This window comes from Mus musculus, chromosome 12 (genome assembly GCF_000001635.26).
Source record: "Mus musculus strain C57BL/6J chromosome 12, GRCm38.p6 C57BL/6J".
In the NCBI taxonomy this organism is placed as follows: Eukaryota; Metazoa; Chordata; class Mammalia; order Rodentia; family Muridae; genus Mus; species Mus musculus.
In genome coordinates, this window is record NC_000078.6 from 71,588,858 (window position 1) to 71,613,548 (window position 24,691).

Below are 24,691 nucleotides of genomic sequence, written 5' to 3' on the forward strand. Positions count from 1 at the left end.
TCAACCACCAAACTCAGACAGTGATGCAGATGCCAAGAGCCTGCTGACAGGAGCCTGATACAGCTGTCTCCTGTGAGGCTCTGCCAGTGCCTGGCAAATTCAGAAGTGGATGCTCACAGCCATCCATTGGACTGAGCACAAGGTCCCCAATGAAGGAGCCAGAGAAAGTACCCAGGGAGATGAAGGGGACTGAAGACCCCTAGGAGGACCATCAATATGAACTAACCAGTACCCCCAGAGCTCCTTGGAACTATACCACCACTCAAAGAAAACACATGGTGGAACTTGTGGCTCTAGCTGCATATGTAGCAGAGGATGGCCTAGTTGGTCATCAATGGGAGGAGAGGCCCTTGGTCCTGTGAAGGGTCTATGCCCCAGTATAGAGGAATGCCAGGACCAGGAATGGGTGGGTTGGGGATCAGGGCAGGGGAGGGGATAGGGGATTTTTGGAGGGGAAACTAGGAAAGAAGATAACATTTGAAATCTAAATAAAGAAAATATCTAATAAAAAATTTAAAAAAAAGATTTTTTTACTAATGTGGAATTTGATTTATCCTCTTCTCTGATTACCTGAGGCATGGTGGTAGGCTTGTTTATCTGGTACCTGACTTCCTCTCTGAGGTGGGTATTTAATGTTGGAAGCTCTCCTACCCCTTTTATAGCAACCCCCTTGTTTTGGTAAGCTGTGTTTACATAACCATTTGTTTGAAGTACTTGTTTGTTACTTGAATTCTTCTTTGACCCATTGGTTGTTCAGAAACATGCAATTTTATTTTCTTTTTTTTTTTTTCCATTTTTTATTAGGTATTTAGCTCATTTACATTTCCAATGCTATACCAAAAGTCCCCCTTACCCACCCACCCCCACTCCCCTACCCACCCACTCCCCCCCTTTGGCCCTGGCGTTCCCCTGTACCGGGGCACACAAAGTCTGCATGTCCAATGGGCCTCTCTTTCCAGTGATGGCCGACTAGGCCATCTTTTGATACATATGCAGCTAGAGTCAAGAGCTCAGGGGTACTGGTTAGTTCATAATGTTGTTCCACCTATAGGGTTGAAGATCCCTTTAGCTCCTTGGGTACTTTCTCTAGCTCCTCCATTGGGAGCCCTGTGATCCATCCATTAGCTGACTGTGAGCATCCACTTCTGTGTTTGCTAGGCCCCGGCATAGTCTCACAAGAGACAGCTACATCTGGGTCCTTTCAGTAAAATCTTGCTAGTGTATGCAATGGTGTCAGCATTTGGAAGCTGATTATGGGGTGGATCCCTGGATATGGCAGTCTCTACATGGTCCATCCTTTCATCTCAGCTCCATACTTTGTTTCTGTAACTCCTTCCATGGGTGATTTGTTCCCACTTCTAAGGAGGGGCATAGTGTCCACACTTCAGTCTTCATTTTTCTTGAGTTTCATGTGTTTAGGAAATTGTATCTTATATCGTGGGTATCCTAGGTTTTGGGCTAGTATCCACTTATCAGTGAGTACATATTGTGTGAGTTCCTTTGTGATTGTGTTACCTCACTCAGGATGATGCTCTCCAGGTCCATCCATTTGGCTAGGAATTTCATAAATTCATTCTTTTTTATAGCTGAGTAGTACTCCATTGTGTAGATGTACCACATTTTCTGTATCCATTCCTCTGTTGAGGGGCATCTGGGTTCTTTCCAGTTTCTGGCTATTATAAATAAGGCTGCTATGAACATAGTGGAGCATGTGTCCTTCTTACCAGTTGGGGCTTCTTCTGGATATATGCCCAGGAGAGGTATTGCTGGATCCTCCGGTAGTACTATGTCCAATTTTCTGAGGAACCGCCAGACTGATTTCCAGAGTGGTTGTACAAGCCTGCAATCCCACCAACAATGGAGGAGTGTTCCTCTTTCTCCACATCCTCGCCAGCATCTGCTGTCACCTGAATTTTTGATCTTAGCCATTCTCACTGGTGTGAGGTGGAATCTCAGGGTTGTTTTGATTTGCATTTCCCTGATGATTAAGGATGTTGAACATTTTTTCAGGTGCTTCTCTGCCATTCGGTATTCCTCAGGTGAGAATTCTTTGTTCAGTTCTGAGCCCCATTTTTTAAGGGGGTTATTTGATTTTCTGGAGTCCACCTTCTTGAGTTCTTTATATATGTTGGATATTAGTCCCCTATCTGATTTAGGATAGGTAAAGATCCTTTCCCAGTCTGTTGGTGGTCTTTTTGTCTTATAGACAGTGTCTTTTGCCTTGCAGAAACTTTGGAGTTTCATTAGGTCCCATTTGTCAATTCTCGATCTTACAGCACAAGCCATTGCTGTTCTGTTCAGGAATTTTTCCCCTGTGCCCATATCTTCAAGGCTTTTCCCCACTTTCTCCTCTATAAGTTTCAGTGTCTCTGGTTTTATGTGAAGTTCCTTGATCCACTTAGATTTGACCTTAGTACAAGGAGATAAGTATGGATCGAGTCGCATTCTTCTACATGATAACAACCAGTTGTGCCAGCACCAATTGTTGAAAATGCTGTCTTTCTTCCACTGGATGGTTTTGGCTCCCTTGTCGAAGATCAAGTGACCATAGGTGTGTGGGTTCATTTCTGGGTCTTCAATTCTATTCCATTGGTCCACTTGTCTGTCTCTATACCAGTACCATGCAGTTTTTATCACAATTGCTCTGTAGTAAAGCTTTAGGTCAGGCATGGTGATTCCACCAGAGGTTCTTTTATCCTTGAGAAGAGTTTTTGCTATCCTCGGTTTTTTGTTATTCCAGATGAATTTGCAAATTGCTCCTTCTAATTCGTTGAAGAATTGAGTTGGAATTTTAATGGGGATTGCATTGAATCTGTAGATTGCTTTTGGCAAGATAGCCATTTTTACAATGTTGGTCCTGCCAATCCATGAGCATGGGAGATCTTTCCATCTTCTGAGATCTTCTTTAATTTCTTTCTTCAGGGACTTGAAGTTTTTATCATACAGATCTTTCACTTCCTTCGTTAGAGTCACGCCGAGATATTTTATATTATTTGTGGCTATTGAGAAGGGTGTTGTTTCCCTAATTTCTTTCTCAGCCTGTTTATTCTTTGTGTAGAGAAAGGCCATTGACTTGTTTGAGTTAATTTTATATCCAGCTACTTCACCGAAGCTGTTTATCAGGTTTAGGAGTTCTCTGTTGGAATTTTTAGGGTCACTTATATATACTATCATATCATCTGCAAAAAGTGATATTTTGACTTCCTCTTTTCCAATTTGTATCCCCTTGATCTCCTTTTGTTGCCGAATTGCTCTGGCTAATACTTCAAGTACTATGTTGAAAAGGTAGGGAGAAAGTGGGCAGCCTTGTCTAGTCCCTGATTTTAGTGGGATTGCTTCCAGCTTCTCTCCATTTACTTTGATGTTGGCTACTGGTTTGCTGTAGATTGCTTTTATCATGTTTCGGTATTGGCCTTGAATTCCTGATCTTTCCAGAACTTTTATCATGAATGGGTGTTGGATCTTGTCAAATGCTTTTTCTGCATCTAACGAGATGATCATGTGGTTTTTGTCTTTGAGTTTGTTTATATAATGGATTACATTGATGGATTTTCGTATATTAAACCATCCCTGCATCCCTGGAATAAAACCTACTTGGTCAGGATGGATGATTGCTTTAATGTGTTCTTGGATTCGGTTAGCGAGAATTTTATTAAGGATTTTTGCATCGATGTTCATAAGAGAAATTGGTCTGAAGTTCTCTATCTTTGTTGGATCTTTCTGTGGTTTAGGTATCAGAGTAATAGTGGCTTCATAAAATGAGTTGGGTAGAATACCTTCTACTTCTATCTTGTGAAAAAGTTTGTGCAGAACTGGAGTTAGATCTTCTTTGAAGGTCTGATAGAACTCTGCACTAAACCCGTCTGGTCCTGGGCTTTTTTTGGCTGGGAGACTATTAATAACTGCTTCTATTTCTTTAGGGGATATGGGACTGTTTAGAAGGTCAACTTGATCCTGATTCAACTTTGGTACCTGGTATCTGTCCAGAAATTTGTCCATTTCGTCCAGGTTTTCCAGTTTTGTTGAGTATAGCCTTTTGTAGAAGGATCTGATGGTGTTTTGGATTTCTTCAGGATCTGTTGTTATGTCTCCCATTTCATTTCTGATTTTGTTAATTAGGATTTTGTCCCTGTGCCCTTTAGTGAGTCTAGCTAAGGGTTTATCTATCTTGTTGATTTTCTCAAAGAACCAACTCCTCGTTTGGTTAATTCTTTGAATAGTTCTTCTTGTTTCCACTTGGTTGATTTCACCCCTGAGTTTGATTATTTCCTGCCGTCTACTCCTCTTGGGTGAATTTGCTTCCTTTTTTTCTAGAGCTTTTAGATGTGTTGTCAAGCTGCTAGTATGTGCTCTCTCCCGTTTTTTCTTGAAGGCACTCATAGCTATGAGTTTCCCTCTTAGAAATGCTTTCATTGTGTCCCAAAGGTTTGGGTACGTTGTGGCTTCATTTTCATTAAACTCTAAAAAGTCTTTAATTTCTTTCTTTATTCCTTCCTTGACCAAGGTATCATTGAGAAGAGTGTTGTTCAGTTTCCATGTGAATGTTGGATTTCTGTTATTTATTTTGTTATTGAAGATCAGCCTTAGTGCATGGTGATCTGATAGGATACATGGGACAATTTCAATATTTTTGAATCTGTTGAGGCCTGATTTGTGACCTATTATGTGGTCAATTTTGGAGAAGGTACCATGAGGTGCTGAGAAGAAGGTATATCCTTTTGTTTTAGGATAAAATGTTCTGTAGATATCTGTCAGATCCATTTGTTTCATCACTTCTGTTAGTTTCAGTGTGTCCCTGTTTAGTTTCTGTTTCCATGATCTGTCCATTGGTGAAAGTGGTGTGTTGAAGTCTCCCACTATTATTGTGTGAGGCGCAATGTGTGCTTTGAGCTTTACTAAAGTTTCTTTAGTGTATGTGGCTGCTCTTGTATTTGGAGCATAGATATTTAGAATTGAGAGTTCCTCTTGGAGGATTTTACCTTTGATGAGAATGAAGTGTCCCTCCTTGTCTTTTTTGATGACTTTGGGTTGGAAGTCAATCTTATCAGATATTAGGATGGCTACTCCTGCTTGTTTCTTCATACCATTTGCTTGGCAAATTGTTTTCCAGCCTTTCATTCTGAGGTAGTGTCTATCTTTTTCTCTGAGATGAGTTTCCTGTAAGCAGCAAAATGTTGGGTCTTGTTTGTGTAGCCAGTTTGTTAGTCTATGTCTTTTTATTGGCGAGTTGAGACCATTGATGTTAAGAGATATTAAGGAAAAGTAATTGTTGCTTCCTGTTATTTTAGTTGTTAAAGGTGGCATTCTGTTCTTGTGGCTGTCTTCTTTTAGGTTTGTTGAGGGATTACCTTCTTGTTTTTTCTAGGGCGTTGTTCCCGTTCTTGTATTGGTTTTTTTCTGTTATTATCCTTTGAAGGGCTGGATTCGTGGAGAGATAATGCGTGAATTTGGTTTTGTCGTGGAATACTTTGGTTTCTCCCTCTATGATAATTGAGAGTTTGGCTGGGTATAGTAGCCTGGGCTGCAGTTTGTGTTCTCTTAGTGTCTGTATAACATCTGTCCAGGCTCTTCTGGCTTTCATAGTCTCTGGTGAAAAATCTGGTGTAATTCTGATAGGCTTGCCTTTATATGTTACTTGACCTTTTTCCCTTACTGCTTTTAGTATTCTATCTTTATTTAGTGCATTTGATGTTCTGATTATTATGTGTCGGGAGGAATTTCTTTTCTGGTCCAGTCTATTTGGAGTTCTGTAGGCTTCTTGTATGTTCATATGCATCTCATTCTTTAGATTTGGGAAGTTTTCTTCAATAATTTTGTTGAAGATGTTTGCTGGACCTTTGAGTTGAAAATCTTCATTCTCATCCACTCCTATTATCCGTACGTTTGGTCTTCTTATTGTGTCCTGGATTTCCTGGATATTTTGAGTTAGGATCTTTTTGCATTTTCCATTTTCTTTGATTGTTGTGCCGATGTTCTCTATGGAATCTTCTGCACCTGAGATTCTCTCTTCCATCTCTTGTATTCTGTTGCTGATGCTCAAATCTATGGTTCCAGATTTCTTTCCTAGGGTTTCTATCTCTAGTGTTGCCTCGCTTTGAGTTTTCTTTATTGTGTCTACTTCCCTTTTTAGGTCTAGTATGGTTTTGTTCATTTCCATCACCTGTTTGTATGTTTTTTCCTCTTTTTCTGTAAGGACTTCTACCTGTTTGATTGTGTTTTCCTGTTTTTCTTTAAGGACTTGTAACTCTTTAGCAGTGTTCTCCTGTATTTCTTTAAGTGATTTATTAAAGTCCTTCTTGATGTCCTCTACCATCATCATGAGATATGCTTTTAAATCTAGGTCTAGGTTCTCAGGTGTGTTGGGGTTCCCTGGACTGGGCGAAGTGGGTGTGCTGGGGTCTGGTGATGGTGAGTGGTCTTGGTTCCTGTTAGTAAGATTCCTCCGTTTACCTTTCGCCATCTGGTAATCTCTGGAGTTAGTAGTTATAATTGACTCTGTTTAGAGATTGTTCTTCTGGTGATTCTGTTACCGTCTCTCAGCAGACCTGGGAGACAGATTCTCTCCTCTGAGTTTCAGTGCTCAGAGCACTCTCTGCTGGCAAGCTCTCTTACAGGGAAGGTGCGCAGATATCTTGTATTTGGACCTCCTCCTGGCCGAAGAAGAAGGCCCAAAACAGGACCTTTCTCAGACACTGTGTTGCTTTGCAGTTCCCAGGTGGTACAGACTCTCACCTAAGCAGACTAAATTCCTAAGTTCCTTGGAGTCCCGGGACCAAGATGGCGACCGCTGCTGCTGTGGCTTAGGCCGCCTCCCCAGCCGGGCGGGCACCTGTCCTCCGGTCCGGAAGGTGGCCGGCTGTCCCCGGCCCACACAGGGTGCTGCCTCAGCGCCTCTGTGCTTCTGCCTGTTCCAGAAGCTGTCAGGTTCTCTGGCGCACCCTCTCACCTGTTCAGACTAATTTCCTAAGTTCGGCGGGTCTCGGACCAAGATGGCGACCGCTGCTGCTGTGGCTTAGGCCGCCTCCCCAGCCGGGCGGGCACCTGTCCTCCGGTCCGGACGGTGGCCGGCTGTCCCCGGCCCACAAAGGGTGCTGCCTCAGCGCCTCTGTGCTTCCGCCTGTTCCAGAAGCTGTCAGGTTCTCTGGCGCACCCTCTCACCTGTTCAGACTAATTTCCTAAGATCGGCGGGTCCCGGAACAAGATGGCGACCGCTGCTGCTGTGGCCCAGGCCGCCTCCCCAGCCGGGCGGGCACCTGTCCTCCGGTCCGGAAGGTGGCCGGCTGTTCCCGGCCCACACAGGGTGCTGCCTCAGCGCCTCTGTGCTTCTGCCTGTTCCAGAAGCTGTCAGGTTCTCTGGCGCACCCTCTCACCTGTTCAGACTAATTTCCTAAGTTCGGCGGGTCTCGGACCAAGCGCAATTTTATTTTCATATGCCAATTTTATAAACGTGTACCAGTTTTGTATTCCTAGATCCATATTCTTGTAGTCTGAAATAATATTAGATATTTTTCAGTCTTCTTAAATTTGATAAGATTTGTGTGACCTAACATATAGTCTACCCTAGAGATAAATCCTATGAACATTGGGCAGGAGTACATATTCAGCTGTTGATGGAAACTTCCATTCATCCATCAGCCCTTTGGTTAACAATACTCTTCAAGCCCAGCATTTCCTTCTTAGCGTTCTGAGTGGTTGTAAGCCCGCTGTTGAAGTTTCCCCACAGTTACTGTCCTCCTGTCTACTTAACCCTCTTTGTGCTTGTTATTTTGCTCATGCCTTCTGGTGCTTCAGTGTTATGTGAACACACCTAGCCAATTGTTCCATCCTCTTGAGACCCTTATTCAACCTCCTTTTCAGCAAACCCCACCATCTTGTGTGTGTGTCCTTAAACTTTAAGTGATCTCTTATTGTTATTTTTTGTATTGCATTTTTTACACCTTTTAGGCCATCTCAGTCTTTTGATGAGAAAGTTTAATCCAAGGTTATTTTAATAGGTAAATCTTACGTGCCAATTTCTTGTTTGCTTTCTGGTTGTTTTTGTAGCTCCCTTGTTCCTTTCCTCCCCTTTGTGATGTGATCACTCTCTGCATGCTAAACTATGAATCCCCTCTCTCTATAGCTCACACTCCTGCTGTATTTTGTGTTATGGTTATTATGAGACTTACAAAAGCCATCCCTACACTCACAATCTACTCTTTTAACTGCATAGCACCTATTGTATACAAGTTATACATTTATGCCCCATTTATGTTTTTTATATTACAATGAAATATTTTTATATTTCATATTATATATTTCTTAACAACTTGCTATAGATTTAATTTTCATTGTCTTTACCTTTAGCCTTCATAGTAGAGATTTACACAGATAGTAGTGTGTGGGGACCTGTCTGCAACTAGACATGGATTCAGTAAAGGTGGCAAAGTCCTCACTGGAATCTGCTGAGGTGACAGGGTCCTCCGAAGTCTTCTTGCTTAACTTTTCCTTTCTTGGTTCAGGCCTGATTCTGAGTAGAGCAGTGGGGTCATGTGTTGGGGTACATCGTGTGAAGGTGTATCTCTGTATATCCCATTGTTAATTCTGTTCTCACAGAGAGCCAAATGCTGGCAGGATCTTGGTATTGCTATTTCTGTGGCCCATCACTGGTCTCAGATTTTGTAAATATACATTCTTCCTCCCTAGCCTAGAGGTGATTTAGAATTGTATCTGATTGGCTGTAATAAAGAGCTGATGGCCAATAGCTGGACAGGAAGCAGAGGATGGAACTTCTGGAGAGAGAGAAAGAGAGAGAGAGAGAGAGAGAGAGAGAGAGAGAGAGAGAGAGAGAGAGAGAGAGATGCTAGGAGAAGAAATGAATTGCAAAAGATTGTGCCAGTAGACACAGAGGTGAATGGATGGACCAGAGTGGAGCAGAGCTAGCCACATGGCAGCAAGAAGTGCCTGGATTAATCAGGATAAGTCTAGGGTAGCTGGGAGTCTGCCCTAGCTAAAAGGTCTAAGTTTTAAAATATTAAAACCCTTCTATGCCATTATTTATACTGCTGGCAGGTCTAGAAAGTTCCACTACAGTAGTGGAGGTGTTATGCTCCCTGGTCTTCCATAGGTAAGCATCCTGGGATCCTGTAAGATCAGATCTGCCCCTTTGACTGCCTGGATGTTCCTTTACTTAGATCAACAAAATGCAGTTGTTGATTCACATTGAGAGGGTGGTCTGTGTGTGGGGGTGCTTCTAGGACAGCGGTTCTTAACCTTCCTAATTCTCTGACCCTTTAATAAAGTTCTTCATGTTGTGGTGAGCCACACCCATAAAATTATTTCTGTTGCTTCTTCATAAATGTAATTTTGCTACAGTTATGAATTGCAATATAACTAATGCTTAATGCTTTGATGCGGGATATCTGATATGTGACTCCTGTGCAAGGGTTGTTTCATACCAAAGGGGCTATGGCCCACAGGTTGAGAATGACTGACTGGGGATAGGATTGAGTGTCCAGAAATAGCAATTTGGACTTTGGAGGGACCTGGGCTAATGCAGGAGGAGAGGATCTTAATGTATCTGGGTGCTCTGCCAGGGAAAATTGGTTGATCATCTTAATGCTTTGATACATTCTTGTATTGAACACTCTTGGGACATTTCCAATATCAGCAATTGTGCTCAGAGAAACATACATTTTTGGATTTAGTGCAGCCAGGTTGGGCAACTCCATAAAGCATGCTGGGAAGGGGATAGCCCCCTGGGAGGTTTGTATGAGGACTTCCACAGAAGCAATTGTCTCCTTCATTAATTTTTTTTCTTATAGCTGGTGAAAGGAATTTTATGTTGGAGATGAGCATGCAGCTGAATTGCTCTTGAAAATATGTTAAGCCACAGAAAAATCACTGTGCTAGCTATGTCGGAACGCTCTGTCTGGTAAGCCAGCTCTTTGTAACAGCTAGTTTATCATTTCAGTGCACGGAGAGGACCTGTGTTTATGCCAGATAAATGGAGAGCAGCCTGCTAAAGACTGTACAAGGCAGGGGTATAATAAAAAGATTACCCGTGCTCCTAGCAATGCGCCAAAAGCAGCAACGAATCACAGATCTTCAGAATCCTTTAAATGCCTTGCTTGCTGTTTGAAGTCTCATATAGATTGTGCTTTCGCACCTTGTAAAATGGCATAGATCAGCCTGACGTTGGCTCGTGGTAGAGATTTACTACTAGTGTTTTAAATCGCGCTGTCACTTAATTGTTTTACTTCATGAAGTAGCATTCTGAGTTTGTGAAGGGCTAGCTCACACGTGATTCTAATAAGCTGAGGAAAATTAGTTTGAATTCCGGCTTCATTATGTTCAAGTGTGCTTTCCAAATTGTTTTTATAATATACTCAATGTTGAAGAATGTTGAAGGGTGTATACCCTTCTTAAATATGCTCCTGAAGTTCACTGTTTCTAATTAATTATCCAATTATTTATCCACTCTATGCAGAAAGACCCTTACCATGTACTTCTAGAAACCATTTAATTGCAGACGTCTGATGAAACCCTGTTGAAGCCCCAGTGTGACCAGTTTCTGTTCTTCCTCTCCCCACCCCTTATGCAGCCTCTCTGACTGTGAAGGAACAGGCTTGCATGTCCCACATGGAGACGGACATCCAGAGAACATTAGAAGTCAAGAGTGTAAGACTAAAGTTATATGAGGACAGTTAGTCCTATTCTGTAGCTCTTTCCTCTAAATGGAAACATTCCCTCCTGAAGGGAGGAGGAGAGCTCATAAGTGATAAGTGCAACAAACAAGGCCCAGGAAGTGAATGAAACTTAACAAGGCCCAGGAAGTAAATGAAACTTAACAAGGTGTAGGAAGCAAATGAAACAAGGCCTAGGAAGCTCCCTGAAGTCACAAGATTCACAAGTTCCCTCCCTACGGCTATGTGAATAGTAGCAATTATATGGAGAGGAGACTCTCACTGACCAAGCTGCCTATAAATTGTGCAGGAAGCTCTTAGGAATCCAGCTTTAATGAGTGCTCACCTATGCTGGGGTTAGCTTCTTAGTGACACAGTTACCTTTGAGTGACCTGTGGTGCTGTAAATAGCCCTTGACCCACACTCCTATTGCAAACTCATGGGTTCATTCACTTGTATACATTATATTTTTGTATTTATCCTCCATGCTGTATCAAGCTGAATGGGTATTTGTTAATGTCTCCTCTCAATACTCCGACAAGGTTGACATTGAGTACTGATATAGACAGGAGTTTTGGAAGTCAGGAAAAGGCCCTTGCCTGCCGCCAGCAGGAAAAGTGCTACTAGCAGACTAATATTCACCATAAGCTACCAGCTGGCCCTCTTAAGCCTGGCTTCAGATCTGTCCTCCCTTGGGATGAGCTGTATTGGAAATGTATTATGTATATTACATTGCCTAATTACATATTAGGTGTTGCCTGCATTACATATTAGGTATATTGTCTGTGTTACCCAGGCAAACAGGAATTACAAACCACAGGGTGGTCCTCAGGAGAAGGGCCAAGAGTTTCCTCAGGCCTAAGTCAATATTCTATTCTGCAAAGAAGATTCTGAACATAGGACGTCATGCTGAGTAAATGGGGCAGATCAACAAAATTCCAAGGCACAAGTTCAGAAGAGGATTCTGTGCACCCAGGCTCTGGGTTCAGAACGCACCTGGCACTAGCATGTCACTGGCTGTTGACTTGAAATAATTGGTTTAACTTTAGGAGGCTATCAAGGACATAAAGTGACTCTGGCATTTCTGCATTCATTGTCCATGGTGTCTCGTCCCCCCCCACCCCTACATGGAGTGATGTAATGAGAAAAATCTCGTGATCTGCAGCATCAGCCTTTTGGCCGTGTTTCGCAAGCCCTTGGTCTCTGTCTCCTGAGATACATTTTTGTCCGTCGCTGGGGTCAGTTCATAGTTTTCTCTGTCTGCGGAGGCTGAGGCCAAAGGCAGAATCTTCCAGACAGGTTAAAAAGCAAGCTGACATTTTAGCTCATTTTCATCAGGACACACCTGCCAGGGCTTCCCGCCTTCTGCCTGTCAGTCACGACTTTCTGAATACCACATTATTATTTCCTTGAGTCACAAATATGTTTCACGCCAGTGGACTAAATTTCTGTTATCCCAAAGCTGAATTTGCTTTTTTCACCTAGAAAAAAAATTAGGTGAGATTTAAAAAAAAAAACAAAAAACCAACAACAACAAAAAACAAAACAAAACAAACCCTCAAGTTCAATGTATATACTTGCTTTCCCGCTTCTTGTTCTTTGTGCTTTTTTCCCCCTTTTTTTGTAACTTTCTCCACCATGTTTCAGTTAATAAAAGCATGAAGATAAGAGTTAAAGCCGAAGTGTCAGGAAATGCAAATTTTAGAGGCAAGCCACTGGAATCCTAATCTGGTGTTAGAGGCTCCTACCCTGTACATAGGCTACCATTCTGTTACCCCAAGCCTTTGTTTCCCAGTCTGCAAAGTGCGACTGAAGGATGCCGGCGAGATAATGTGGTAAGATATGTGAATGAGCCCCGAGCTCTTAGCAAAAAGCAGTCTGCACTCCACTTCCCATTCTCTTGTCACAGAACAACACTATAGAGAATAAGCTGCTCTATAATAACTGACTACAGCCATTCAGCCTGGCTCTGGCTCTCCCTCGTATGTACCTATTCTATTAGTGCCTTTCCCTGACTGGATAGATGGGGTGGGAACACTCTTACACTGGTTGGTATGGAAACTAATCCCAGAGCATGCTGGGAGCATGCAGGCAGTCCTGAGACCCAGCTGTGGGGCAGGTGTAGAAATAGTCCTTCCATACTCAGAAGTATCCTGGGACTAAAACGTGCATGGTTTGACTGAAAGAAATACAAATTTGTGACTATTCCTTCTTTATAAAACTAACGCCCAATTTGGTAAAAAATGTCTTTCAATTACTGTTCCTTGATACATCGTCACATTCTGCCTTAAGAAATTGTGCAGGTAAAGAATAACTGGCCTGGAACTGCATGTATCTACAGTGATGCTTTTAGAGGTGCCTTCTCATTCCATAGCATTACCCATTCTCTGAAAACAAAGACAGATGCCAGAAAGCCACGCCTGGACTATGATCTACCCTAGTTGGGTCAGAAATGATAGCCAGATTCAAGGCACCACCATCTTCCCTCCTTAGGGAATCCAGCATTAGAAACAGCGGATTTCATCGAGTCTGAACTATTTGCTTACGTTCCAATCTCAGGAGACAGGCCAAAGATCAGCCTTTTTTTTTGTTAGCTGTGTATTTACAAGCTTATCTCCACCCCCCCCCCCAACTAAGTTATAAACTTGTTAGTAGAACAATTTTAACATTTTTTTTCCTTTTCAAATTCTGATTTCATCTCAGCCGGTCAGTTTGCTATTTTGAAAAGCTGAACAAGAACCGTGAGTGTTAGGAACCATCGGAGATTTAGCCATTCTTCTGGGAAGATTTGTGGCTTACACCTTTAAAGGTTCAAAACGTGTGAAGAAATGGGATTTAAGCGAGGGTGGCGTTTAGTAGTTACATTAGTCAGGATCCTGGTACCAAAAGGTTTGGCGTCGTTTGGGGGATGACTTGAGAATTTAATAAAGGGACTAAGGGACTGTTAACTAAGAGCGTAGTGTAGGGAACCGGCAAGGCTAGCGTAGTGCCTTGTAGCTTGCTGGTTTCTCTTGCCGGTTCGGTTCCTAGATGGAAAGTGCATACAGTGGTTCTGAGAGATTCAGGATGGTGCAGGAAAGGGACAGCTCAGGAGAAGGAAGCAGGCCAGGGGCCCTGGAACGCCAACACTGCCTGATGTGAGTGTGAACAAGACTGTGCTAACACAACAGGCAGAGAAGTGGAAACTAAGTAAGAAACAGGATGGTCACATCGCTCTTCCCACATCGTTTCCTAGTTTGAATCCAACTGGAAGCCTGACCACAAACGGATGTTGGACACGCAGCAGCCATCCCTGGGTGGGAAAAGAGGGTGGACAAGGGTATGTGGTGGGCAAGAAGAGAACAAGCAGATGCCTGCAGCTTGCTAACTTGCTTTTCACCCTCTAACGCACCCTCTCAACTTTTCCGACCTAGGCGATCCATCCGTACTGAATCTAACCAGGTCTGATCATGTGATTCCCCAGATCTTTCTGTCCTCATCAGGGATGGATTTTTCACTATCTACCCTTGTCCCTTGAGCCTCAGATACACAAAGTTTTATCCTGTTTCTCTTCGTTTTGTAGGTACCATAGACAGTGAGGAATGCCGTTTGCAGCTCTTGACCCGGTGTCAGCTGGTTTTGACTTTCACTAACCACCGTTCACTTCTCTCTGCAGAGGTTTGGATCCCAGTCCGGGAGAGCTAAGCACCGTGTCCAGTGCCCTCTGTTACCACCTTCCTTCCCTTCTCACGCTGTGCGGAACACGGCTAACACCTGCTTGAGTGCTCCTGTGTAGGCAATTCCCTGTGTTTGGTGCCTTCACCGCTCTGCAGAGGACCTGTGGAGTTGGAGCTCCGAAAACGCTTGGCAAATGAACAGTTTCTCTGCTTTCAGTGGGGCCTTCCATCTGCCTTGCACATTTCCACATGCCCTTCAGATTAATATTTCAAATCACAGACTCTTCAGCTCTCCATTCCTAGGCTCCTCCAGTGCCCCCACTGTGGGGAGACGGATGGGCAAGGTTTCCAGACTGTGTGCACCGCCATTTATGGCAGGGACTAGGCCTGCATCCACAACTCACCTACTATCATTCCCTCTGGCTCGTCTCATACACCTGAGCTCCTTATGGAGCTGCCAAGTGCTCCTAGCGAGTTGTACTTGCCCATATTTTGTTACATTTGCATTTGCTTATCCTTCTGTCTGGAATGCCTCCTCCATTTGACTATACTCCTCAGCTACTTTTCCTTTTCTCCTATTCCCCCCAAGGGTATGTGGACTCTTGTCCAAGGCCTACTTTTTTAAGGATCCAGGTGGACATGCTGTTTTCTTTACAGTAGGGTCCCTGAGGGCTTTCCCTTGCAGTTGACACAATTAGATAACTGTTTTTTACCTAATGAATTTTTTCTTTCCACACTGTGTTGACATGATTTGCGGTCTTATGTCTTTGTTGGCTTTCTCTGTTTCCAGAACCTAACAGAAACGCTGGTGCAGAGCTGAAGAGATGGTTCAAGGATTGAGAGTGCTTACCTCTCTCACAGAGACTCCAGGTTCAGTTCCCACCATGTCTATCTAGCTCCAGGGATCCAATGCCCACTACTGGTATCTATGGGTGCCCACATACTTGTGGTCTATATAAACTCATGCAGAAACACATGCATTGAATGAATGAATGAATGAATGAATGAATGAATGAGTGAAATGAAGCCCGGTATCTATGACATGATTAGGAATCACAGTGCGAGGGGCTGAAGAGATGGCTCAGGTGGCAAAGCACTTGCCACTCTAGTATGATCTGAATTTTATCCCAGAACCTACACTTTAAAAAGCTTCTCACGTGGTGCCTTGTGCTTGTGATCCCAGTACTGGGAAGTCAGATCTCTGGGAGCCTCTGATAGGCCAGTCAGGACAACTCTTCAAATTTTAGGCCAATGAGAGATCCTGTCCAAAAAAAAAAAAAAAAAAAACATGTCTAGCTTCTGGGTGCCAAGACCTGATATCCTGATATTAAGCTCTGGCTATACTTATACACGTACTCCCACACAATGTACCCACAAGTGCATTGACATGCCTTGGGTAAATCTATAACAAATGAGTGATCAACCAAGCCTGAAGCTGTGGTCCTGGACAATCTCAAGAACAGCATCTCTGGTTATTGCTACAGAGCATGTGGTGGGTCTTCCTTGTTAGAGGCACAGAGGTAGAATATGCCACATAGAACATGGCAAGGAGATGCATGTAGAAAAAAGAATATGGAACTTCAGATCAGTCCTTCCATGGGTAAAGGGTTCTTTCTTTCTTCCTTCCTTCCTTCCTTCCTTCCTTCCTTCCTTCCTTCCTTCCTTCCTTCCTTCCTTCCTTCCTTCCTTCTTTCCTTCCTTCCCCCCCTCTCTCTCTTATCTCTGACATTACTCTTGGATATATAGGACATTACTAACTTAGATATATAGACTTCTGACATTACTCCATGAATATATAGGCTACAGAATATACAGCCACCTTGAGCCAGGTGTTGGATATATTGGTGGGTGTAGGGGTTTGAATATGCTTGGCCCAGGGAGTGGCACTATTTGGAGGTGTGGCCTTGTTCGAGTAGGTGTGGCCTTATTGGAGGAAGCATGCTACTGTGGGCGTGGGCTTTAAGACCCTCCTCCTAGCTCCCTGGAAGCCAGTCTTCTCCTAGTTGCCTTTAGGTGAAGATGTAGACTTCTCAGCTTCTTCTGCACCATGCCTGCCTAAACTCTTCCATGCTCCCATCTTGATGATAATGGACTGAACCTCTGAACCTGTAAGCCAGCCCCAATTAAATGTTATTATTTATAAGAGTTTCCTTGGTTATGGTGTCTGTTCATAGCAGTGGAAACCCTAACTAAGACAGTGGGCTTTTCTACCTACACTTCAGTTCCCCAATAACAACTTGAAGGCTGATTTATTTCTGAATAAATGCCTAGACCGTAATCTTGGGCTTGTCCCCAATGACCTTGTAATGTATAGAACCTATTTAAACTGTTCTATGTTGGGGACATGGCTGGTTACCTCTCTCCATTTTTATGTGTCTGATTTCTCCAGAATTTGGGGCAGATCTTCCCACCACCAACTCTATCCCAGAGTTCTTCTCTCTCCACTGGAACTCCCACCTTCTACTTCCTGTCTTTTGCTAATAGGCCATCAGCTTTTTATTGATAGGTGTGCTTCCACACAGTACACAAGAGGTCATCCTTACAGTTGGAAGCCCCGTGCTGAGAGTGGTGGCTCTCATGAAGGTAGAGCTGCCCAAGGACTATGCAGACTTCGCCATGAGAAAGAAAATTCTATGTTGCTTAATCCATTTTTTTTACATTGAGATTTCTATCATCTTCAATCGAGCCCCATCTTAATCAATAAACCAACCTAATCATTTCCACTGACTGAATCAAAGTCAAAAGTCATTTTTTAAAAAGCCCAGCAAATCATGTTTTACTTTCCATAGTATTATTGTTTTAGTTTTTATTTATAACTTTTCAAACTTGCTTTCAAAGAGTTATGCTTAAGGCTCTAACATTAGATGAGCAAAGATGTCATCTTTGTCAACAGACTCATAACCTTATTGGATTTCAGAATTCCAGTTCACTGTAACAATTGACATTGACAATAGCTGTACCTCAGCACCACAAAGATCCCAGCTGAGGTAAGTCACTATTTTCCTCAGAAATAGCACCACTTCCTTAAGCTGGTGTACACAAACTCCTTTCCCAGCCTCTTAGTCAGCTCCTGATGTAGGTATCAACTGCACTGCATCTTAGTGTCTTTCCTTTCACTATTACTTTAATTTTTCTTGTCTTGGTTCATGTCCTAGTAGACAGGATGTCAGTAAAAAAGGAACTGCCGTCCACTCTTTCTGGGAGAGTTCTGCTTAGTCTGCGAACTGGGATTTTTGTATTAGGGAAGATGATGAGATTTTTTTTTTTTTTGATTAGATAGATTTTTTTTTTCCTGGGAGATCTCCACCAGGAATCAGCAGCCTGTGGTTATATTCTGCACCTATTAAAAGATGGAGTTGTAAAACTGATGTGTATGTAATCTCTTTTCAGGTTTCCATGGCAACAGCAGCAGCAATTCTGTGAGAAGGGTTTTTTTTTTCACTCACTCTTCCTTCAAGATTTTCAAGCTATAATTAAAAAAAAATCTTCCTTTAAAAATACTAGAATGTGTTTAGGTTCATTTTGGTGAGTCGGTTATGAGGCTGCAGGGTTTCTCGGACAGAAAGTACAATGGAAGTCAAGGGTTTTGTTACTAACAAGCTATGTGATTTGGGGCAAGTCAGTTGTCCTCTGTAAGCCTCAATTTTCTCCTCTACAAAACCCTAAACAAAAAAAACCCATCTATACAAAGGCCTATGGGAAGTATACACAAGCTGCCCAACACAATCCACGACTTATACTGACAGTAACTGCTCTGAATATATAATCTGCAGCTGTAAGCGTTTGCTGTGAACATTGTAGATGTGGTCTGTTGTTAATAGAAGGGTTTATAGACATGGCTCCCTTATTAACCTTCATATTAGCAAATTTTGTTTTCTTTCTTCTATTCTCCTACTTGGTGTTTAGCTATGTATTTCTACTTAAAGCCCATCTTTTGGGGGCTGGTGATGGCTCAAAGGCTAATTGATGCTTGGTGGCCTGAGTTCTATTTCTGGGACCTTGTCTTTGTTAGGGTTTTGATTGCTGTGATAAAGCACAAAGGTTAAAAGCAATTTGTGTGCTGAGGATGGCAGGAGAGCCCCACTGCCCAGGCTGAGGATGGCAGGAGAGCACCACTGCCCAGGCTGAGGATGGCAGGAGAGCCCCACTGCCCAGGCTGAGGATGGCAGGAGAGCCCCACTGCCCAGGCTGAGGATGGCAGGAGAGCCCCACTGCCCTCCCAACTTTTGTGTGGGTTCTGGAGATCAGAGTTCTGGTCTCCACCCTGCCTAGAAAATGCTTTACCCATTGAGCCATCTCCCCAACCTTAAGATAGTTTTTAAGCTTATTCCTTAGTAGCTCCATCATTTTTATCATTTATACAGGCAGTTTCATTGACTAGATTTTCTTTAAATTAGATAGCATCTTTCCAGTGTGTTGGCATGCTTGGTAATTTTATACTAGCTGGTATAGATTGTGAGTTTTAGAATTTTGGCTGCCAGGGTTTCTTTGTTTCATTTATTTTCTTCTTACTTTTCTTTTTCTTTCTTTTTTTTTTTTTAATTGTTTTTGTTTTTGTTTTTGTTTGTTTTGTTTTTTTTCGAGACAGGGTTTCTCGTATAGCCCTGGATGTCCTGGAACTCACTTTGTAGACCAGGCTGGCCTCGAATTCAGAAATCCGCCTGCCTCTGCCTCCCAAGTGCTGGGATTAAAGGCGTGCGCCACCACACCCGGCTCTTACTTTTCTTTAAGTGGTATTAAATTCTTTTTTTTCTAGTATGTATTAACATCATTTGAAGTAACTAGGATGCTGTCTTAGCTTCATGTTTGTTACTATAACAAGTACCCTGACAAAAAGCAACCATTCCAGATTACAGTCCGTTACTGCAGGCAAGTCAAGGTGGGAACTTAAAGCAAAGAACACAAAATGAATGGGTCCTTGCTTACATCCTCGCAGATAGCTTCTTCTTCTTTTAGGCTGTTCAGGACCCCTGCCTAGGGAATGGTGCCACCTACAGTGGACCTGGTCTTCTTACATCAATTGAAAACCAAGATCCCCTCCTGCCACAGTCACGTCCACAGGCCAACCTGCATGTAGATGATTTGTCCTAAGATTCTCTTCCCAGGTGATACTAGGTTGTCATGTTGACAGCTGAATGTATACAATGACTAGTAGGCACACCTGCATTGTTGAAGCGTACCTTAATAAGTTTTACTGGGTTCACAGCATCTTACAGTGATCTTTCATCTTACAGTACTGCTACTGCTCCATTACTGAAGCTTCGGAAATTTCGTTTGTCTGTCCATAGTCCAGAAGGCCTTTCTTCTCTAGGTAGTGAAACATTAACCATTTCCTGTCTGGTGTGAGAGGTCTAATCTTGCTTTTGTACATCTACACCACAATTCCTTCTCTAACTTCATGTTAAGTTCCTCTCATTGAACAAGCCCATTCCTACATCCATCACACATGCTAAGTGGGTCCTTCTGCCACTTTCTCAAATTGTGCTTCTCTATGAGGTCACTGTAAATATCTTCAGCCACAAATTCTAGCTACCTTGACCTTCTGACATTCTAGTTCTTGCCTCTCCTATTTGAAGTGTTCCAGGGCTCTATGTGGGCACTCATGTGGGCACTGAATACCAGAAGCTGTGATTATTTACTTCATGCTATTCTGTCCATTTCTCTGGGATCTCAATTCTGCGTTGATTGTGTCCAATTTCTGAAAATTATAATCTCACACAACTTGCTCAGTTCTCTGGTAGCTCTTAGAAGGATGCGTTAAATGTGGTCCCATTATTTCTTCATGGATAGAAAGTAGATGTTGTTGTTCATTGTTTTTGTTATGCCTGAGCCACTCTGTTGGGTATGGGATAGACTTTCATCGTGGCTCTAACTTGTGTCTCCCTGGTGCCTGGTGCCTGGTGGTGGTATGCTTCTTCTATGTTTATTTTTCAGTTTTACATTGTCTTGGCTGAAGGGTAACTTCACATCGTCCCCTCACTTTCAACATTCTTGAATTGTAAGATTTCTTTCTTTTACCAGATGGCCTTTTCAGATACATATTTTTCAAGTATTTCCTTGCAGCTTTTGGTGTGATTTTTTTACTTCCTTAGCCTTTTTTCCCCCAAATTAAAAAAAAAATTAATTTGGTAATGTTTTGATATTTCAATTTCCTCCTCTCCTGGTTCATCTTTTTATGTTCTGTATAAGAATTCTTGGCTAAGTCTTGGTAAAAATCCCTTTCTCTGTGGTTTGCTCAAGATATTTTACAAATTAGGTCTCAAGTTTACACGTATGGTCTATTTCAAATTAATTAATGCACATTATATGATCAAGTATCAATCATCCTGCCAGTGTATTATCACAAAGATTAGCCGTACTCTATTGAGTTGCTCTGACAGCTTATTGAGCCATCTCATTCTCCCTTTGCTTTCTCATGGCCGTTTACCTAACTCTTTCTCCATAACAACTTTCTCTCCATTCATCTTACCCATCCATCTGCCTGTCTCTCCAGCTACCACTTTCCCATTTGTATTACTTAATTTTTGCACCACAGAGGCAAAATATCCACCATAAAGAATTAAAGACAAAGGATTTATCTTAGCCCATGGTTTCTGAGGCGGGAGAAGCCATAGGACTCTGGTCTTTGACTCTGGGCCTATTTTGAGGCAGACCATGGTGGCAGGGCCATGTGGCAGAGGCCACTGCTTGTAGACAAGAAGCAGAGACAATCCGGAATTGTCAAATTATGTGTCCAGTGACCTACACCCCCAAGAAACTCTTTTCCCTTTTCCCCCTTCTTTTATTGAAAATAGATTCTTTTCATACAATATATTCTGATTATGGGTTTTTCTCCCTCAACTCCTCTGAAATCCACCATACCCTCCACATCTAAATACACACCCTTTATGTCTCTCCTTAGAACTGAAAGATCCTGAGAGAGAGTGAAAATTTATTTAAGCCCCTAGACCTGTGTCCAAAATAGACATCACTAATGGCAGGGAGTAGAACTTGCCCCATTGTTCCAGAAAATGTTTGTACAGAATACTCTAACCGTTCCTTAAACCCGTTATGCAAACTTGCTAGCTTGCCAAATGCTATAGCCCAATGCCAAGTGTTTGCGGTTTCTGCCTTTATAAGCCCCTTACCCCTTGAGCTCGTGGTCAGCTCCTCTACCCCTGCGTGAGATATGAGTCACCTCCAGTGCACTGGTCTTTCCTGAATAAACCTTTTGCAGTTTGCATCAAAAATTTCTATAAACCTCTTGCAGTTTGCATCAAGACCGTTACTCGTGAGTGATTTGTGGTGTCGCCTCTCCTGAGTCAGAATGTGGAGGAGTCCTCATATTGTGGGTCTTTCAGAACAAACATCTAAAGAATAATAATAAAATAAAATAAATAAACAAACAAACAGAAGAAAAAGAGCCAAAGAGGAGGCACAAGAAACTCAGACTCAGAGACATCAGTTTACACACACAGATTTTCCACAAAAAACACAAATTCAGAAGCCATAACTTGTATGCAAAGGACCCGTAAGGTTAAAATAAATTCTCTGACAAAACAATATAAGACAAGGAATTTCCAAAGATGCTACTGAGTTTGTTTTGTGTTGACCATCTACCCTTAAGAATAGTTTGTATCCCCAGTGAGACTCTGTTGGGGGAAACTAAGTTTTTATTTGTAGTGGTTATCAATCAAAGACTCTGGTTTAGGGATGGGGGCTTGTGTCCACTTCTCTCAGTGCTGGGGCCCCATCTGGCTTTGCGCATGGTCTGTGTCTTCTTGGTGTCTTCCATCTGCTCTGACTCCTACAGCCCTTCAGCCCCCTCTTCCACAGGCTCCCCTGAGCCATGAAGACAGGAATGTGACAGAGAGATCCCATTTAGACCTGAGTGTTCCCAGGCCTCTCACTATTTGCACATTGTCTGGCTGTGGGTCTCTGTATTTGTTCTCAAGAATTGCAGGAGGAGGCTCCTCCAATGGCACTGATCTGAGAGTATAGGAGTGTGTTTCCAGGAGTAATTTTGTTTCAATGTTTCTTTAGAAGAGCAGTAATATTTGTTACCTAGTTACCTGATCTATCTGATCTCCCGTTCTTGGCCACCTGAGTTGGTGATGTGTTACATCTCATGGAGTAGTCTTTAAATCCAGGCAGATGCTGGTTGGTTACTCCCAATAGCTTTGTGCCACTATTGCATCTTGAAGACAGACCATAATTATGATTCAAGGGGTTGTAGTTGCAAACCTTCCTTCTTAAAGTTTCCCTTAAAATAGCACACCACCTGAGTGAGGACCAAGCATTTGACACATAAATCTAATTCAAACCATAATACTTTATTATTTTGCCTGATGGTCAGGAAAATGTTTGTCTCTATAAAATACCTAGCTTTTGGAGACTGAACACCCACATTTAATGTCAAGCATTTAAATAATCAGTATGGGGAATATAATGTGTGACAGTCTATTATGTGTTTGTTTCGGAAGTCCAGAGAATTTTCCTGCAGTGTTATCTTAGGTCCTACTCTAATATTTAGTTTCCCCAATAAGATTCATCAAACAGCTTCAGAACTTAAAGTGTCAGATTAGATTTAAACTGCAAACAGATGTAAGCCAGGGCTAGATGATTAAATGCAAAATAAGGCCAATTGAATTTACAGCTATGAGGCAAACTGTCCAAGAGTTCACAAAAAGCCTGCACTGTTCAAGACTTAGCCTTTGAAAAGGTAGTTCTTCTGAAACTATGAAAAGTCACTGTAAAAGGGCACTTGACAACTTGAGTAGGTATTATTAGGAAAATAGTTACAATTTATTTACATTTAGTATTCCCTGGAGTTTTATTGCCTAGAAGAAAGAAAACATCTGGGGTTTGTTTCTGTCAGAAGTGAGATTTCTGATTTTACTTGGCTTTATTCTTTCACAATCTATTGTCCATTCCAAAGTTTTCTGCTTATAAGACACTCAGCTGAAAATGTCTGTAGTCCTTTATGTGAAGAGGGATTTCTAGTGCAGAAAAAAAAAATCATTCCTATTCGTTTGCTGGAGTCTCATAACAGTCATATGAAGCAAATATTTAAGACTAAGTCTGCCAGGCACTAAAACTACAATGTTGAAATGCACATTTAACAATACTGGCTAAATGTAGAGTTTCCAGCTTGCCTGTCTTCCTCTGGACATCTTTCTGAGTCAGATAATCTAATGTATTTAACATTTCTATGGTTTCTAAGGCTCCCCAGTGGCTCAGCCTGGAAGACATCCCCCATTCATTTCTTTCTCTACCTCGGTGAGCATCAAGCCTGCCAGGAGACTCTGTAGCTCATCTTCCTCAAACCTAGCTCAAGTAGAACCTGCTCCCACAGACCCTGCTGCCCACCCCACTCAGGACACCTTTCTTGCTTGTGACGATTACTGTTCTGATCTCCTCAGTCCACGCTACTTTCTCAAAACCTTTCTTCACTCTGCTGTCCACATAGCACCCATAGGTGGCCTCGTTAATAGGAAGTCCCTCCTGTACCCCAAAACATCCAGACTCCCCATTCTCCTCACAATAACATCAGAAGTCTTGTTGAGAGTTGTGCTCTTCTTTCCCAACCTCCTGATTGTTACCTCACATTGCTCTGGCCATTCCATCCTACAGACAATTGAATCAAACCCATAGCCTTTAGCGGTCTCATTTTCTGAAGCAGCCAGTGTTAGATATTACTCAGGTCATGTTCCTTCACTTGTCCTTGGTTTTTGTTAATACATTATCTATCCAGTCCATTGTATTTCCTACCAGCTCCCTTCTTCTTTGAAACACCAATAGACACTGGACATATAGAATATAAATATGTGCTTATGAATAACGGAATAGAAGGTTCTTCCTTCCATAATCTCTATACGTTAACTGAAGGGCACAGTCAATAAACACTAGGGCTGGAGACGGAATTGGAAATCAACAAGTTGTCAGAGTGGAGCTGTGCTTGGAGAGAGACACTTCAGAGAGAATGCCAGGACCGGAATCATAGGAAGAAGGCAGCTTTCAGGAGCATTGTAACTCTTCTGACTTCACCAATCAGAAAGACGATGCTAGGAAAGGTCCCACATCTCTTCATAGCTGCTGAACAGAACTACAATTTCAGCTTCAAGCTCTTGACCATCTCTTCTTCCCATCGAACTTCAAAGCCTTTTCCAACTAACATGACTAACACACAAAACTTGTGAAAATACGGACCAACCAACCCCGCCCATCAGCGGGTGGGATCCACCACCCAGTCCAGGCAGATTGGCTGCTGGCCACACCAAGACAGTTGGAAAATAGATCCCATTTTGCCTGACTTGATTTATCTTTAACCTTTGCATTTAGGATGAGGGAGCAGAGAGCTCAGCTCTAGGAAGAAAGAAAAGAAAGTCCAGCTGT

General features: G+C 42.5%; 1 long non-coding RNA gene across 5 annotated transcripts in view; it reads left to right on the forward strand.

Moving 5' to 3' along the window:
* 9630002D21Rik overlaps positions 1-24,691 on the forward strand; it is a 140,659-nt gene that overhangs the window by 10,927 nt on the left and 105,041 nt on the right. The gene's annotated exons all lie outside the window — the stretch shown is intronic.